The following is a 16,026-nucleotide window of genomic DNA, read 5'->3' as shown; positions in this document are numbered from 1 at the left end:
AAGCGCCTAGAACCGCTCGGCCACAGCGGCCGGCCGAACGTACTTTTTCAGCAAGGCGATGTACTCCATGAGTAAAGCACGTCACATGAATCAAATTGGGATAAAAAAACTCGGAGGGCTTTTCCTGATTTGATCATATAGGGAGCAGCATCTGAAATATACAAAAACATCCTCTCATCTGCAGGAGCTTCTGGAAATATTTTTCTAATACCCTCGTTTACTAATCTGGCGATCGTGGAATGATCTACTTTTTCAAGTTCTTTGCAGGCCGCTAAATAGGAAGAAGAAGGCTCTTCTTTTAAAACACCAGCGATTAATTGATTGGCGACTCCATGGAGTGCTGTGTGCACAACGACCATATATGTTAAATTAAAAGGAAGGTCAGCGTTGGCCGTAATATTGATGTTTTATTTATAGCAAAATCGATTTTAAATCACATAGTGATCATCTTCAGTGCTGTGGTGTACAAATTAAACTCAGACACTGGTATCAAGTTATCAGTAACAAAAACTGAGAAGCGATCACAATAACTCTGCAGGAGAATCTGGAAATATTTTTCTAATACCCTCGTTTAGAAATCTGGCGATCGTGGAATGATCTAGTTTTTCAAGTTCTTTGCAGCAGTTACTGTGATCGCTTCTCAGTTTTTGTTACTGATTACTTGATACCAGTGTCTGAGTTTAATTTGTACACCACAGCACTGAAGATAATCACTATGTGATTGAAAATCGATTTTTCTATCAATAAAACATCAATATTACAGCCAACACTGGCCTTCCTTTTAATTTTTATTTTAACCAGCGATTAAATTTGCAATGTAACGGCCACAAGTGTCTGTAGTTTCGTCAACTGTAATCCAGATAACGCTGTCCTGGAGTTCATTTCGTATTTCTTCCAGAACATTTACGTAAATTGTCGGTATGTAATTTTTACGCAATGTTGATTCATCTGGTATATTTTGATTTAAACAATACTTGCGCAGGAAGCCTTTGAGGATAGGATTTGTGCGTTTGTGAAGAGGAATATTGCTTGCGATGAATGCTTTACATAGATCCATGGCTCGGAGCACTATGCAACTTAACTTCTGAGGTCATCAGTCGCCTAGAACTTAGAACTAATTAAACCTAACTAACCTAAGGACATCACACACATCCATGCCCGAGGCAGGATTCGAACCTGGGAGCGTAGCGGTCGCCCTGTTCCAGAATATAGCGCCTAGAACCGCACAGCCACTCCGGCCGGCATAGATCCATGTTAAACCGACTGTTTTGGCTACCTTTGAACAAATCCCTGCTACTGCAACTTGCTGTTAGAAGTTGTTGTCGTGGTCCTTTCTTTTGCATTCCTGCGATATGAAGACTTGTCTTGACATGCTGGTCTATTTGAAACTTTTTTCGCACGAAACGTTCTTCTCGCAAACTCGACAATATAAAACAATTCCGTCATATGTAAATGTTCCAGGATGGTCAGCTATCGACGAAACGACGTTTATTTTTTTCGGGCGGCATGGCGCTCACCACGTTAAACACTACACTTCGTGAACACGTTCAACTGTGTTCAAGTAAATAGAAAGCTAAACCGAAACAACGGACGTGCGACTAAAAGCTTGTGTAGTTTGTTGTCGACGCCTACGGTATGACAGCGGAGGGGATTAACCGGAGGCGCGGAGGCAGGAGCATTGGCTCTGTCTGCCTGTTCCTCTTCTGTAATGATTTCGCTAGGCAGTGGCCTCTCGATTAGCGATTGCACGCAGTTCTAGGTCGAGTTAAATCTGTAAGACATCAAAACTAAATCGAACTAGAGACCGCCCGTCTAAATTTTTAAAATATTGTAAACATAGAACGAAAATATGCATCGTCACTAGTTTTTAGTTAAAATATTCAATAACCGGTGAAAAGAAGCCATATGTACAAATGCATATGCAACATGAAAATGCATATAATTCTGTCTCTAGTGATCACTATTAACTATTCTGTGTAAACCTTCTAGAAACTGGTTTTGTATAAAGGAGGATCCGCCTTTACAAAAAATAATTCACTCGTTTATAATTAGAGCGTCTAGCTTTACAAAAAAATCATTAATTTAACCTTTCATAGAAATCTGCAACGTTAGATCATGTAAATAAATCCGAAGGCCATTTGCTGAACTTTGTATGGTGGACAGAACATAGATGATGGTATTTCCATCGGAAATGTAATGTCATAAACATGTGAGGCTTATAAGAGTGTAGAAATTGCTACGACTGTTTCTAGTTAGATAATGTTTCATGGAAAGCCCCAGAATGTCCATTTAAATAGTTCTGCTAATCATCCTTGGCGATTTTATGGAGCTAGCAGCTGAAGCGGTTGAGGACATCACTACAAAATAAAGGTGGTTTGCAGCGTTCGTTGACTGGTTGGATTAAAGAGGGGGGAAGGGACCAAACTTTGGTCATCGGTCCCCAGCGTTCGTTCCTCAAGTCAGAGCATCACATGAAGATCCATGCAAGGCAACTTGACAGCCGTTGTAATCTGAAGTAGTCAACAGCGAGCTTTATGTATTCTGTCAAGTCACATTGTTATGACATCCCGGACGTAAGGTCTGCTGTGACACATATCACGTATTATCTTCTTACATACAAACACGGGGTGTTCCAAACATTGTCAAAATCATACAGATACCGCAGTATTAAAAAAAAGTACTTAGTGTTAAAGAACTTATGGTCAGACACAAGGGAGCCAATACATGTGGGCAAGTGGGGGCTGCCACATATCCCATAGCTCTCAGGAGAAGGGAATAATATAATGTAGTCAGGCGTTTTTGTTTCAAGAAAATTATCGGTGTCGGAACTGTAACATTTTTCTGGATACAAGTCGCCATTCGTATTAGTAAATATTAAAAATACTCCATTCCCCTTGGTCAGAAATGAATATTCTTTTTATGGACCTAAATAACTCTCACTTTATGGTAAGAAAATAATTTCACTGCATTTAAACATGATGAGGACCACTAGTATCAATGCATGTATTGCAACTGCGAATGAATCTTCTCCAACACCATTTCTCCAAATTTTGCTGTTTGAACAGTTCTTTGTCTAAAACCTTGGCCAACTCACCATGTCGTTAACCGCCCAGGTTCTTGTAAATTTTAATCTGCTGCGATCAGTTTCTTCCATTTACGATGACGTCTTTTGTAAAACTTTTCCCTAAACATTGGTTCGGCTTTCCCGCCACTACCTCCGGCCACACCATAGGTGCAATGCGTGTTCCACAGTTCGTGAAATGAGTAGTTCTCGATGAACCGCAAGTGATGGTAAACACCTCCACAGAAACCTTAGAGACAGTTGTTTATTTTTTTTTTAAGGTAGCGCCACCAGCGTCTATTTGGGGGTAGTTATATGTTATAAAACAATAATAATTACAGGTCATACCTTTATCGACTGAGTGACAGTGACAAGAATTTCGATATCTTGTGTTGCCTCCACTACCATGCAGATCTAAAATTGTGCTTGGATACCATCACAGTGAAGTCGGTTGTCACATTCTGAAACAACAACGGAGATCGGACCAGATGCCATCCAGTCATGTACCACACATGTCATATGGGAGATAGTACGGTGGTCGTGCGGGCCAGAGCTTTGCTGAACGTCTGGGCTTGAGATAAGAATTGCATGAGCAAACACTGTTCAGTTGGAAGAGTGCAGCTCTCTGCCGTCGTAGTACCTGACTACACTGGGTGATATTCTGGTTGAATCTTGAATTTTTCAATGTTTCGTCGACATCACTGCTACCGTGAGCTACAGTTCCGCACATCAGCATGCGTGGAGTTGGATCCATGGGTCGTTACTTCATATTCTCCGTTAGTTATCCCTCCCCTAATCGACGCCGCACTTGCAAATTACCGTCAATGAGGCTAAGGCAACATATGCTGTCATTCATTCTACCAGCTTCATAGTCCGCTATGCTATCGTAAGGCAACACAGTTACGACGTGCGTAGGAAATCTGTGAAATGGCACGGCTGTTCTTCTTCCAGATCATGGTCTTTGGCGGTTCTCGCTATCAGTTAGACGCAAAATTAAATCTGTTTCGTGCTGCGTTGCGGATCTGTATGCCACTAACGTCCGGAACCAGAACTGTGGACCATCTCTATCAGCACTGATACGCCACTCACAACTGATATGCACCGCGTTGGACAGTTCTTCAGAAGTTCCACCAGTATTCAAGCCCGAGATACACCTACCGTAAATTTAAAGTTAATTCTGCATGTTAGGGTTGGATACAACGTCCTTGTATATCTACAATATTTAATAACTAATTACGACGTTTGAAACAACACATCACTCATTCCGAAAGCCGAATACAGTTGTTAAGGACTCAGTATTATTATTTTCATGACGTAGTTCCTGTGCTGTCCATTTCTCGATGCTCTGAATCCATCAGTTCCCCATCCATATATAGCATTCCTATGTCATGTGGTCAGAGGTATTCATTCTCTGATTCTAGTGTAGTATGCTCATGAGCAAGTTATTTGAAAACAATCTACCTCGCAGGGTGTAGCACCTCTTTTCGCTCTGATGATGACAGTGACTCGTCGTGAAACCAACGATCAACATCATGAGAAGCTAGCACGGCGAGGAAGGGGGGGGGGGGATGGGTGGAGAGGGGGCAGTTTAGTCCCTGAGCGAGCGATCTACAGCTGCCCGACCCCACACAAATTGGTAAAAGTTGTTTCATTTCACTCGGCTGCGTCCCAGATGATCTCACTGAGATTAACGAGAAGAATGGCACAAGTATCCTCCCAGCTGTAGAGTGTTTCTCCAAACATTATGAAACAAGTCGGAATTAACAGGATGATGGATTCTCTTGATGCACGCGCAGGTGGGATCCAAAAATGGTTCAAATGGCTCTGAGCACTATGGGACTCAACATCTTAGGTCATAAGTCCCCTAGAACTTAGAACTACTTAAACCTAACTAACCTAAGGACATCACACACACCCATGCCCGAGGCAGGATTCGAACCTGCGACCGTAGCAGTCCCGCGGTTCCGGACTGCAGCGCCAGAACCGCACGGCCACCGCGGCCGGCAGGTGGACTCCATGGTGTCATGTGTGAATAAATGGTTGCACTCGATCGGACATTAAATTCCTGTCTCATTCGTCTGTAACAGACTACAATTGTAATGTCATGGATCACATTTCATCTCATGCGAACGTCCCTATACATAATTACTAGTACTGTCTTCTTGAACGACGCAGTGGTCAGAAGTAGGATGGCTTCTATGCTGTCTCGCACTCCATCATCGGCGTGCACCATTATGTACGGTGAATGATGAGTTCAACAAACTCTTCGCCATACGTCGACAGCCAATACCAGCGTTTCTACGCCCATGACAATCTCTGCACATGTGGTATACTGTAGACGGAGGTACACCTACGGGTTGTAGGCTTCTGCGACACATAACCAGGAGCTCTATGTGATATAGCAGCACATCGCCCATTGCTGTACAGTATTTAATTGGCGAGAGGTTTGCTGCAGTGAAGCCTATTTACTCTGTTACCCTGAGAAAATCGATTGCAACTCATTCCATTGTTGGCAAAGGCAGTTGACTCTACCTGGCTGATCAGTAGATGTGACTCTGTTTTACTTACCTTATAGAAATGTACCTCGGATATTAAAAAAAAAAAAAAACAAGTAAATATCATGAGAATTGGCTGCTGTCTCCTTTTTTAGTCTAGTTATACTATGAAGGATTGTTACTGTTGCAATCTCAGTGATATAAATCATTGTTTACAGATAGCAAACTCAGGTATTTTCCCGATTAGTTTGGTTTGCGATCACCAAATAGAAAGGAAACCATAACAAATATACTAAAGGCTAAGAGGTAGGGAATGCGATCTCTTGCACAACAGCTCTCCATAGCATGCATAAGGCCATCAAGCATGGCTTTAGATAATACAGGACATGTCTGTACATGTTCTATGTGACGATCCGTGTAGGCTATGGTTCAACCATGATACCTCTGCTCTATAGCGACCTATACATTTTCAGTCGGATTTAAAATCAGGGAATGAGCTGGTCGCTCTAGGGACCTGATGGACACAGTAGTGGCGCAGTCTGCATTGTTGTCAGATATCCCATGACGTCATCGATTATGTCACCTAATGATATTATGAATTGTTGCCAGATTTCTCTCCTAACCCTCCCTCCATTTCCTCTGATATTTGTAGTTGAGCGCCCTTAAACCCCACCAAAAAAAGACCTCTGATATTATCTGTCTGATGGTGTCTGCTACTGGGTTTGTCCCACCCCTCACATGTTAGTGGCCACTGGTATGGGATCCAGTATGGGTGACCTGATGATCTGATGTAACCTGCATGGTTGATAGGTCTTCTGTGCTAAGTGTAGAATCCAGGATGGTGGGCCTGGGGATATTGGTGCAGTCTGTATGGTTGCCAGGTCACTTGTTATATGTCTAGAATTCAAGAGTCGAGTTGAGAATTCTAGGAAATTCAAAAATCCACATGTGCTATAAGCAATTTCCTCAAACCTTGTTGCCAGCCCACTTGTGTTTTTTAAACCATTCACATCCTAAGCTTAGTATCCCATAACCTGACGTACCCGAATTTTAAAACTAAGTAACCCACTTGCAGTGTTTGGACATTTACGATGTGTGTGTAGTATTATGAGAACAAACGTGTGTTTATACAATCAAATGCCACATAGGAGAGAGCCGCAACAGCGTCACCACCATATCCTTCATTGCGATGTTCACGAAGTTCACAGGCTCTGTGCCACTGCCAGCAGCACACTGACCAACCCTCACAGCAGAGAGAGAGAGAGTTGCACGTCGACAACTGCCAGTCACATATGTTAAACCCATCAACACTTTGTGCCAGGCCACCTGGTCAGGCTGGCTCACAGACCTGGGACTACTGGCAGACTTACAGTCCACACCAAGAGATCCTACCACCAAAGTACTTCACTAACAAGTGAGCGTTGCCAGTGCACAGCACGCCACAGAGTATTTCCTCCACATCCATCCATCCTTGTGACAACATGGCTCCAGCGTACCCGGCCAAATACTTGGACTTGTACGACGTGTTTTTATACCAGCATGAATGCAATCTGGAATGTGGACAGAAGAAAAAAAATGGTTCAAATGGCTCTGAGCACTATGGGACTCAACTGCTGTGGTCATAAGTCCCCTAGAACTTAGAACTACTTAAACCTAACTAACCTAAGGACAGCACACAACACCCAGCCATCACGAGGCAGAGAAAATCCCTGACCCCGCCGGGAATCGAACCCGGGAACCCGGGCGTGGGAAGCGAGAACGCTACCGCACGACCACGAGATGCGGGCAATGTGGACAGAAGCTGATCACCTACTGTGTGCTATGGATTGTACACCACACCATAGCCGGAGTGTTTTCAGAAGCAATTCTAGGACAAAACAGCGTTACACTTAACCCTGCTCTCATTTTAAACTGGACTGCAACATGTCCGAATAGGATGCAGCTTACTGTACTGGTGGATAGCAGTATCCCCATGAAGCATCTGTAAAGTTTGTGGGAGTTGTTTCAGGCTTCTTAGTTATATGGAATGCGACAATATCAACATTCCAATGCAGAAAAATCACTCTATGTCGAGCCGCTACCTTCTTTCAGCTATGCTATTCCCAACAAAATTTTTTGTGTAGAGCTCCACACACAATACCTGCAAACTTTAAGGGGCTGACACTCCAGTACAATAATCTGACAGGGATTACAACAATCACACACTTTTTTAAGTATGGCGATATTATTCTTTAATTAAAACAGAATTTTTTTGTGTGTTGGCTTTTGATGCGACAGAAATTTGTCAATAGTCATATTTCACACAATAGACCTGTGATTATGTGTAAATGGATCGTAAAGGTCTTTGATAGCTTTTTCGATGTCTATGTCATCAGAAGTTTACGAAATTACCGTCCAATTCTGGTTCAGCTCTTGCGGCTTTCCATTATTAGAACAGAATGCATGGTAACTTAAAAGAAATTTTTCCTAGTTAGATGGTGTGCGAGCAAGCAGAACATTGTGCAGAATCACTGAACATACGTCGTAAATCAAAACATGAACGTCGTAATGATTCAACGCAATCCCTCAGGTCCTTAGGTCCACATTTTAATGTAAAATCAGCTGCAGAGTACTACATTCGTCTGCTGGTCAGGTGACTGGGTGTCACTTGTGTCATAAGTCTGTACGCGAGATTTCCGCACTCCTAAACATTCCTTGGTCCTCTGTTTCCGATGTGATAGCGAAGTGGAAACGTGAAAGGACATGTACAGCACAAACGCGTACAGGCCGACCTCGTCTGTCGACTGACAGAGACCGCCGACAGTTGAAGAGGAGCCGGCAGCTATGGCCGAGCGGTTCTAGGTGCTTCAGTCTGGAACCGCGTGACAACTACGGTCGCAGGTTCGAATCCTGACTCCGGCATGGATGTGTGTGATGTCCTTAGGTTAGTTAGGTTTAAGTAGTTCTATGTCTAGGGGACTGATGACCTCAGATGTTAAGTACCATAGTCCTTAGAGCCATTTGCACCATTTTTGAGTTGAAGAGGGTCGTAATGTGTAATAGGCAGACATCTATCCAGACCATTACACAGGAATTCCAAACTGCATCAGGATCCACTGTAGGTACTATGACAATTAGGCGATAGGTGAGAAAACTTGAATTTCATGGTCGAGCGGCTGTTCATAAGCCACACATCTCACTGGTAAATGCCAAACGACGCCTCGCTTGGTATAAGGAGCGTAAACATTGGACGATTAAACAGTGGAAAAGCGTTGTGTGGAGTGACGAATCACGGTACACAATGTGGCGATCCAATGGCAGGGTGTGGGTATTGCGAATGCCCGGTGAACGTCATCAACCAGCGTGTGTAGTGCCAACAGGAAAATTCGGAGGCGGTGGTGTTATGGTGTGGTCGCGTTTTTCATAGATGGGGCTTGCACCCCTTGTTGTTTTGCGTGGCACTATCACAGCACAGGCCTACATTGATGTTTAAAGCACCTTTTTACTTCCCACTGTTGAAGAGCAATTCGGGGATGGCGATTGCATCTTTCAACAAGATCGAGCATCTGTTAATAATGCACGGCCTGTGGCGGAGTGGTTACACGATAATAACATCCCTGTAACGGACTGGCCTGCGCAGAGTCCTGACCGGAATCCTATAGAACACCTTTGGAATGTTTTGGATGCCGACTTCGTGCCAGGCCCCACCGACCGATATCGATACCTTTCCTCAGTTCAGCACTCTGTGAAGAATCTGCAGCCACTCCCCAAGAAGCGTTCCAGGACATGATTGAACATATACCTGGGAGAGTGGGAGCTGTCATCAAGGCTAGGGGTGGTCCAACACCATATTGAATTCCAGCATTACCGTTGGAGGGCGCCACGAACTTGCAAGTCATTTACAGCCAAGTGTCCAGATACTTTTGATCGCATAGTGAACCTATAACTTGACTCATATTTCGAGTAAGTGAGCATAGCGAAGCGGCTGAAATTCGTTGCCGCCGTACTGGCGGTACGGGTTCAAATCTCACCTGTGTATTTTCTCCCGTCTTATAGAATATCATTATACTTTTGATCACATAGTGTGTATAACTGCTGTGTAGACACCAGACGTTTTCCAAACGACATAGAAGTTACTTAACAGGGAACAATTAAATCCATATGTCGCCCTTTTTAGATACCATTATGAAGAGTTGCGGTAAGAATGTTTATCTCTAGGAGTGACATTCCCAGTCAAAGATATTACACCTGTTTTTATGGAAAAATCCCGCTCAGTGTATGTAACTACTGCTGTTATTACTTATAATGCGTTCACATTAAGACATAGAATTGTCAGCAGATCGAGCATGATAGCAAGTGGTGTTACAGAGGTTTCATTTAGGCTTCCATAGGTGTGTGGCATTACGCGATGTATGCAAAGTCTAATTACCCAATGATGTTAGACAACGACTGTATTAGAAGGGCGAGGAGAGAGGCAGTTTGAAGAATTAAATTTTTAGTTTTGTAGCTGGGAATCATACGGTGATTTCGAATGTTTAATGGTACTTCATCTCAGCTACACCGTCTTGGTGTATTCCAAACCACTGTTTGACTTTACTCAATGCCTACAGTGAGCTGCCATCTTGTCATTTGTCACAGTTCATTATCGGACTTAGTTACAAGAAAAGGCTGTTATCCATAATCATCTCACTTGTCAAAGCGATGAAAGAGAGCTCCCTGAGACATAAATAGACACATAGAGGATAGCAGCATATAGGGTCTGTACTTAACAGCATGCTACTGATACTGTACTATAGTCGTGAACAAGCACAGGAAAGAACACTAACTCTCTCTTTTAATAACTATCAGGCAAGTACCTAGAGACATGTGTGTACAGTGTTCATAGACTCTTCCCATTTCAACCACCGACTTAAAACCACTATAAATATCAAGCTCAATGACTAGTTTAATGTCAAGTCAGCTTGCAAGTATACCTTATGTGACAGAGAAATAATGAACTTCACATTCTTTATTCGTTTTTTCGGATGACAGACTTTAATGTCAGTAGAGGGAGCTTGCCATAACAAAACTATTCCATCTGGTGCGCAAGATCTGTGAGACAGGCGGAATACCATAGGATTTAAGAAGAATATAATAATTCAAATTTCACAGAAAGTAGGTGCTGATAGTGTCAGTTCAATATGTCGTGGTTGCAAAATACTAACTGTAGTGGACTGTTAAGGCAGCCAGTCCACAGTGACGGGTAGCCGAAAGGGCACGCGTACACACACGCCGACTGGCGCGAAGTCTGGAACAGGATTCGTAATGAATGTTATAAAGAAAAGAACGTAGCTACTAGAACACTTAACTTTTATATCGTCCTTTGGTATACAGCATTCTTGATGATACAAGTGAGACTATCTTGAGATACATGCAATGGTACAAATGGCGCCTTGCTAGGTCGTAGCCATTAACTTAGCTGAAGGCTATTCTAACTGTCTCTCGGCAAATGAGAGAAAGGCTTCGTCAGTGTAGTCGCTAGCAAAGTCGTCGTACAACTGGGGCGAGTGCTAGTCAGTCTCTCGAGACCTGCCGTGTGGTGGCGCTCGGTCTGCGATCCTGAGAGTGGCGGCACTCGGGTCCGACATGTACTAATGGACCGCGGCCTATTTAAGCTACCACCTAGCAAGTGTGGTGTCTGGCGGTGACACCACACTAACACGCACTATTTAAGGAAGTATGGAAGAACTGATAGACAACTGAGGAATATCTGGAGAAATGTACGAACACAGAAGGTCATACTACCCCAAAGACTTACCTTGGAAGATAGATTAAGGAAAGGTAAACCAAAGTTTACACCATTTTTAGACTTAGAGAAAGCTTTTGACAACGTTGACTGGAATACACTCTTTGAATTTCGGAAGGTAGCAGGGATAAAGTACAGGGATCGGAAGGTTATTTACGGCTTGCACAGAAACCAGATGGCAGTCATAAGAGTTGAGAAGCACGGAAGGGAAGCATTTATTAAGAAGGGACTGAGACAGGGCTGTGTGGTCTATCCCTGATGTTATTTAGACATCACCAAAGACAGCAGCTGAGAACCATGTACATCCGGTTTAACCACTGTAACATGACTGAGACCTTGTATCACACACAGCTAACCTGCTAGAATACATAATTCTGAATGATGACTGTCCCGCATCTTAATGTATGTAATTATTTAGCGTAAAGGATCAGCAGCACTGTAAGACTTTTTAGTAGCGACGCTGTTTCAACGGGTAAGTATCATCGTTGTACAACTGTAAGTAACTGCAAAAAACTGAAGACAAAATGTACGATAATGACCATAATGTGGAGAATAAACCTGTACATCACCCTATACATCACCCGATTCTACAGCAAAATTATAACGAACTGCGCAATGTTACAACAAAACTGCGACAAACTGCCCATGTTATAGCATTCGCTAAACGACTGCAAGCTGTACAGTTCCACTACAGTTACATTCTGTATCTCTCATATATCGATTTCTAGCTCATAAATAGTCCACAACTGTTGGAACCTGTTGTCAGATTTCACTTGTCCTAGGGATTTTCCTAATGTCACTGTGGAAGTAGTCACTCATGCTAGGCACAGAATCCAAGATCGATTCTTGTAAAAGGTGGCCTGTTGTGGTCAGCATAAAATCCCAGATGGAGCAAGAAGAGAATAAAAAATGGAAGACCACCCTTACTTGTCGTGCTGGGTTTTTCCATGGTGTTGTGTGGGAGCTATTTATAGCTGACCTATTTCCCATATGCAACACTGCCAGCCCACAATAGTTGTTCCACCGAGCGAGGTGGTGTTGTGGTTAGACACTGGACTCGCATTCCGTGATTTCCCTAAATCGCTCCAGGCAAATGCCGGGATGGTTCCTTTCAAAGGGCACGACCGACTTCCTTCCCCGTCCTTCCATAATCCGAAGAGACCGATGACCTCGCTGTCTGGTCTCGTTCCCCAAAAAACCCAACCCCAATAGTTGTTCCAATTTACATGGCATTGTAGTCACCTATCCCCACAACTCTACCAAATTCCAGGTTTATTAGCCATCTGGTGGAGTCAGCAGACGTTCTCTGTACAGCACAGTGAAAGGATGATTATTGGAGAGGACAAAAAAGTGTTTACAAGGTCAAATGTATTAACACATCCCAATGTCTATTATTGCTGTTATTATTACAATTCGTTATGTGTATATGTATGTGGCTTTTAAGATTTTTCTTTTATTTCTCCCTCACCACAGTGGCTCTATACAGAGCAGAAAATCACTTAGCATGGGGACAAGCTCCCTGATGCAGTGCCTGATACGATGGAGCAGCATGCAGAACTGTTTCCACCCGAGTTCCACGCTGCAGCGCCTGATGCAGGTTGTCAGTTACTGAAATACATGAAATAAAATCGTTATAACTCCTGAACTGTTTGCGTGAGGACGTTCAAACTGCATGGTTGGCTGCGGGGAATTATGGGAATTAGTATAAGCTCTATGGTCTGGTTTCAAGATAAAGTTCACTCTCATTTCGATGAGTTCGTCAATGAGCAAAATTGGAGCATTTAGGGGACAGAATCCGCATTTAGCGGTCAAGAAGCCACTTCACCCACAACGGGTGACTGTGTTCTGTGCAATGTCCAGCCACGGAATAATCGGTGTGGTATTCCCTGATGGTACGGTGACTACCAAACGGTACGTGAAGGGTTTGGAAGATGACTTCATTCCCATTATCGAAAGTGACCCTGATTTCGACACGATGTGTGTCATGCAAGGCGGAACTCGACCCCATCGAAGCAGGAGAGTGCTTGATGTCCTGGAGGAGCACTTTGGGGACCACATTCTACACTCCTGGAAATGGAAAAAAGAACACATTGACACCGGTGTGTCAGACCCACCATACTTGCTCCGGACACTGCGAGAGGGCTGTACAAGCAATGATCACACGCACGGCACAGCGGACACACCAGGAACCGCGGTGTTGGCCGTCGAATGGCGCTAGCTGCGCAGCATTTGTGCACCGCCGCCGTCAGTGTCAGCCAGTTTGCCGTGGCATACGGAGCTCCATCGCAGTCTTTAACACTGGTAGCATGCCGCGACAGCGTGGACGTGAACCGTATGTGCAGTTGACGGACTTTGAGCGAGGGCGTATAGTGGGCATGCGGGAGGCCGGGTGGACGTACCGCCGAATTGCTCAACACGTGGGGCGTGAGGTCTCCACAGTACATCGATGTTGTCGCCAGTGGTCGGCGGAAGGTGCACGTGCCCGTCGACCTGGGACCGGACCGCAGCGACGCACGGATGCACGCCAAGACCGTAGGATCCTACGCAGTGCCGTAGGGGACCGCACCGCCACTTCCCAGCAAATTAGGGACACTGTTGCTCCTGGGGTATCGGCGAGGACCATTCGCAACCGTCTCCATGAAGCTGGGCTACGGTCCCGCACACCGTTAGGCAGTCTTCCGCTCACGCCCCAACATCGTGCAGCCCGCCTCCAGTGGTGTCGCGACAGGCGTGAATGGAGGGACGAATGGAGACGTGTCGTCTTCAGCGATGAGAGTCGCTTCTGCCTTGGTGCCAATGATGGTCGTATGCGTGTTTGGCGCCGTGCAGGTGAGCGCCACAATCAGGACTGCATACGACCGAGGCACACAGGGCCAACACCCGGCATCGTGGTGTGGGGAGCGATCTCCTACACTGGCCGTACACCACTGGTGATCGTCGAGGGGACACTGAATAGTGCACAGTACATCCAAACCGTCATCGAACCCATCGTTCTACCATTCCTAGACCGGCAAGGGAACTTGCTGTTCCAACAGGACAATGCACGTCCGCATGTATCCCGTGCCACCCAACGTGCTCTAGAAGGTGTAAGTCAACTACCCTGGCCAGCAAGATCTCCGGATCTGTCCCCCATTGAGCATGTTTGGGACTGGATGAAGCGTCGTCTCACGCGGTCTGCACGTCCAGCACGAACGCTGGTCCAACTGAGGCGCCAGGTGGAAATGGCATGGCAAGCCGTTCCACAGGACTACATCCAGTATCTCTACCATCGTCTCCATGGGAGAATAGCAGCCTGCATTGCTGCGAAAGGTGGATATACACTGTACTAGTGCCGACATTGTGCATGCTCTGTTGCCTGTGTCTATGTGCCTGTGGTTCTGTCAGTGTGATCATGTGATGTATCTGACCCCAGGAATGTGTCAATAAAGTTTCCCCTTCCTGGGACAATGAATTCACGGTGTTCTTATTTCAATTTCCAGGAGTGTAGCTCTCGGGTACCCAGAGGCTACTGGCATAGGCCTTGATTGGCCACCATATTCTCCGGATCTGAACACATGCTGCTCCTTTTTTTGGGGCTATATTAAAGACAAAGTGTATAGCAATAACCCCAGAACCATTGATGAGCTGGAAACAGCCATTCAGGAGGTCATCGGCAGCTTCGATGTTCCGATACTTCAGCGGGACATGCAGAATTTCCCTATTCGCCTCAGCCACATCATCGCCAATAATGGCAGGCATAACCTACATACGAATATCTGTAGTGACGTTTACATGTTGAATTTAGTGTGTGTACGCCGTAGTTTGCAACTAATTTACGTTTTTTCCATATACTTTAATAATTGTCACCCTGTAGATTGAAGCAAGTCGCAGATCTGTCGCCAGACTTCGAGTTTCCACTATCACCAATATCTGCACTACTCTTTGAGCCTCTAGCAATGGATAATGCAGCAATAGATGTGGTGTTATTCATTGGAATGTATAAGTTGAATGCGAGTAACCATAAATGTGTTGTTATAGGTTTGTCATCAGAGCGAGAGTTCAGTGCAGTGGCAATTTTTCAAAATTCATGATATAGTGACATAAAAGTACTGCTATCAGATTCTGAATGGTATCAGTTACGTCAGAATTCAGCACAAAGGCTGTTCTACTCTCAAACACTGATAGTGTTATTGGATTGTCATACCAAAGTACAAAACAATGAGATCACAAGGTTCACTCAGTTTGAGAAAGCCACATTCAGAAACTTGATGTATGCTAACACCATCCAGCATGCAGTGGATGAGCGTATTGAGTGACGCCCCTAAGTCTAATGGTTTTGGCATTGCTTTATAGAGCTTATCCATTAGAAAATTTTAGAAGTCTTCGCTACGAATTTTGCCTCGTGTAGTGCTTTAATTCACAGTACTGAGAGCTGTTTGTGTATTCTGAAAAGAAAAGAAGCAGCGACTACAATCAAAAGTAGTAAGAAATAATCCCTGATATATAGAATATATGCAGAATGGTATGTGTAATGACTATGAGAATAAAGTTAGGAACGAGATCTGACGTCAAGATGGTGCATAAAATAGTTACATAGCACGCATTTTCATAAATTCACTGTAATGGAAAGAACTGAGGGCCAGTGTATCTCAATATTGCGTGTAGTATATGAATGAATTAGATCTTAAGTGGTATTAGGCACTTTGAAAATGTGCTAGTATTTCGAT

The sequence above is a fragment of the Schistocerca nitens genome, chromosome 3, assembly GCF_023898315.1.
Source record: "Schistocerca nitens isolate TAMUIC-IGC-003100 chromosome 3, iqSchNite1.1, whole genome shotgun sequence".
NCBI lineage: Eukaryota > Metazoa > Arthropoda > Insecta > Orthoptera > Acrididae > Schistocerca > Schistocerca nitens.
The sequence above is the reverse complement of the archived record's forward strand: the minus strand, read 5'-3'. Positions refer to the sequence as shown.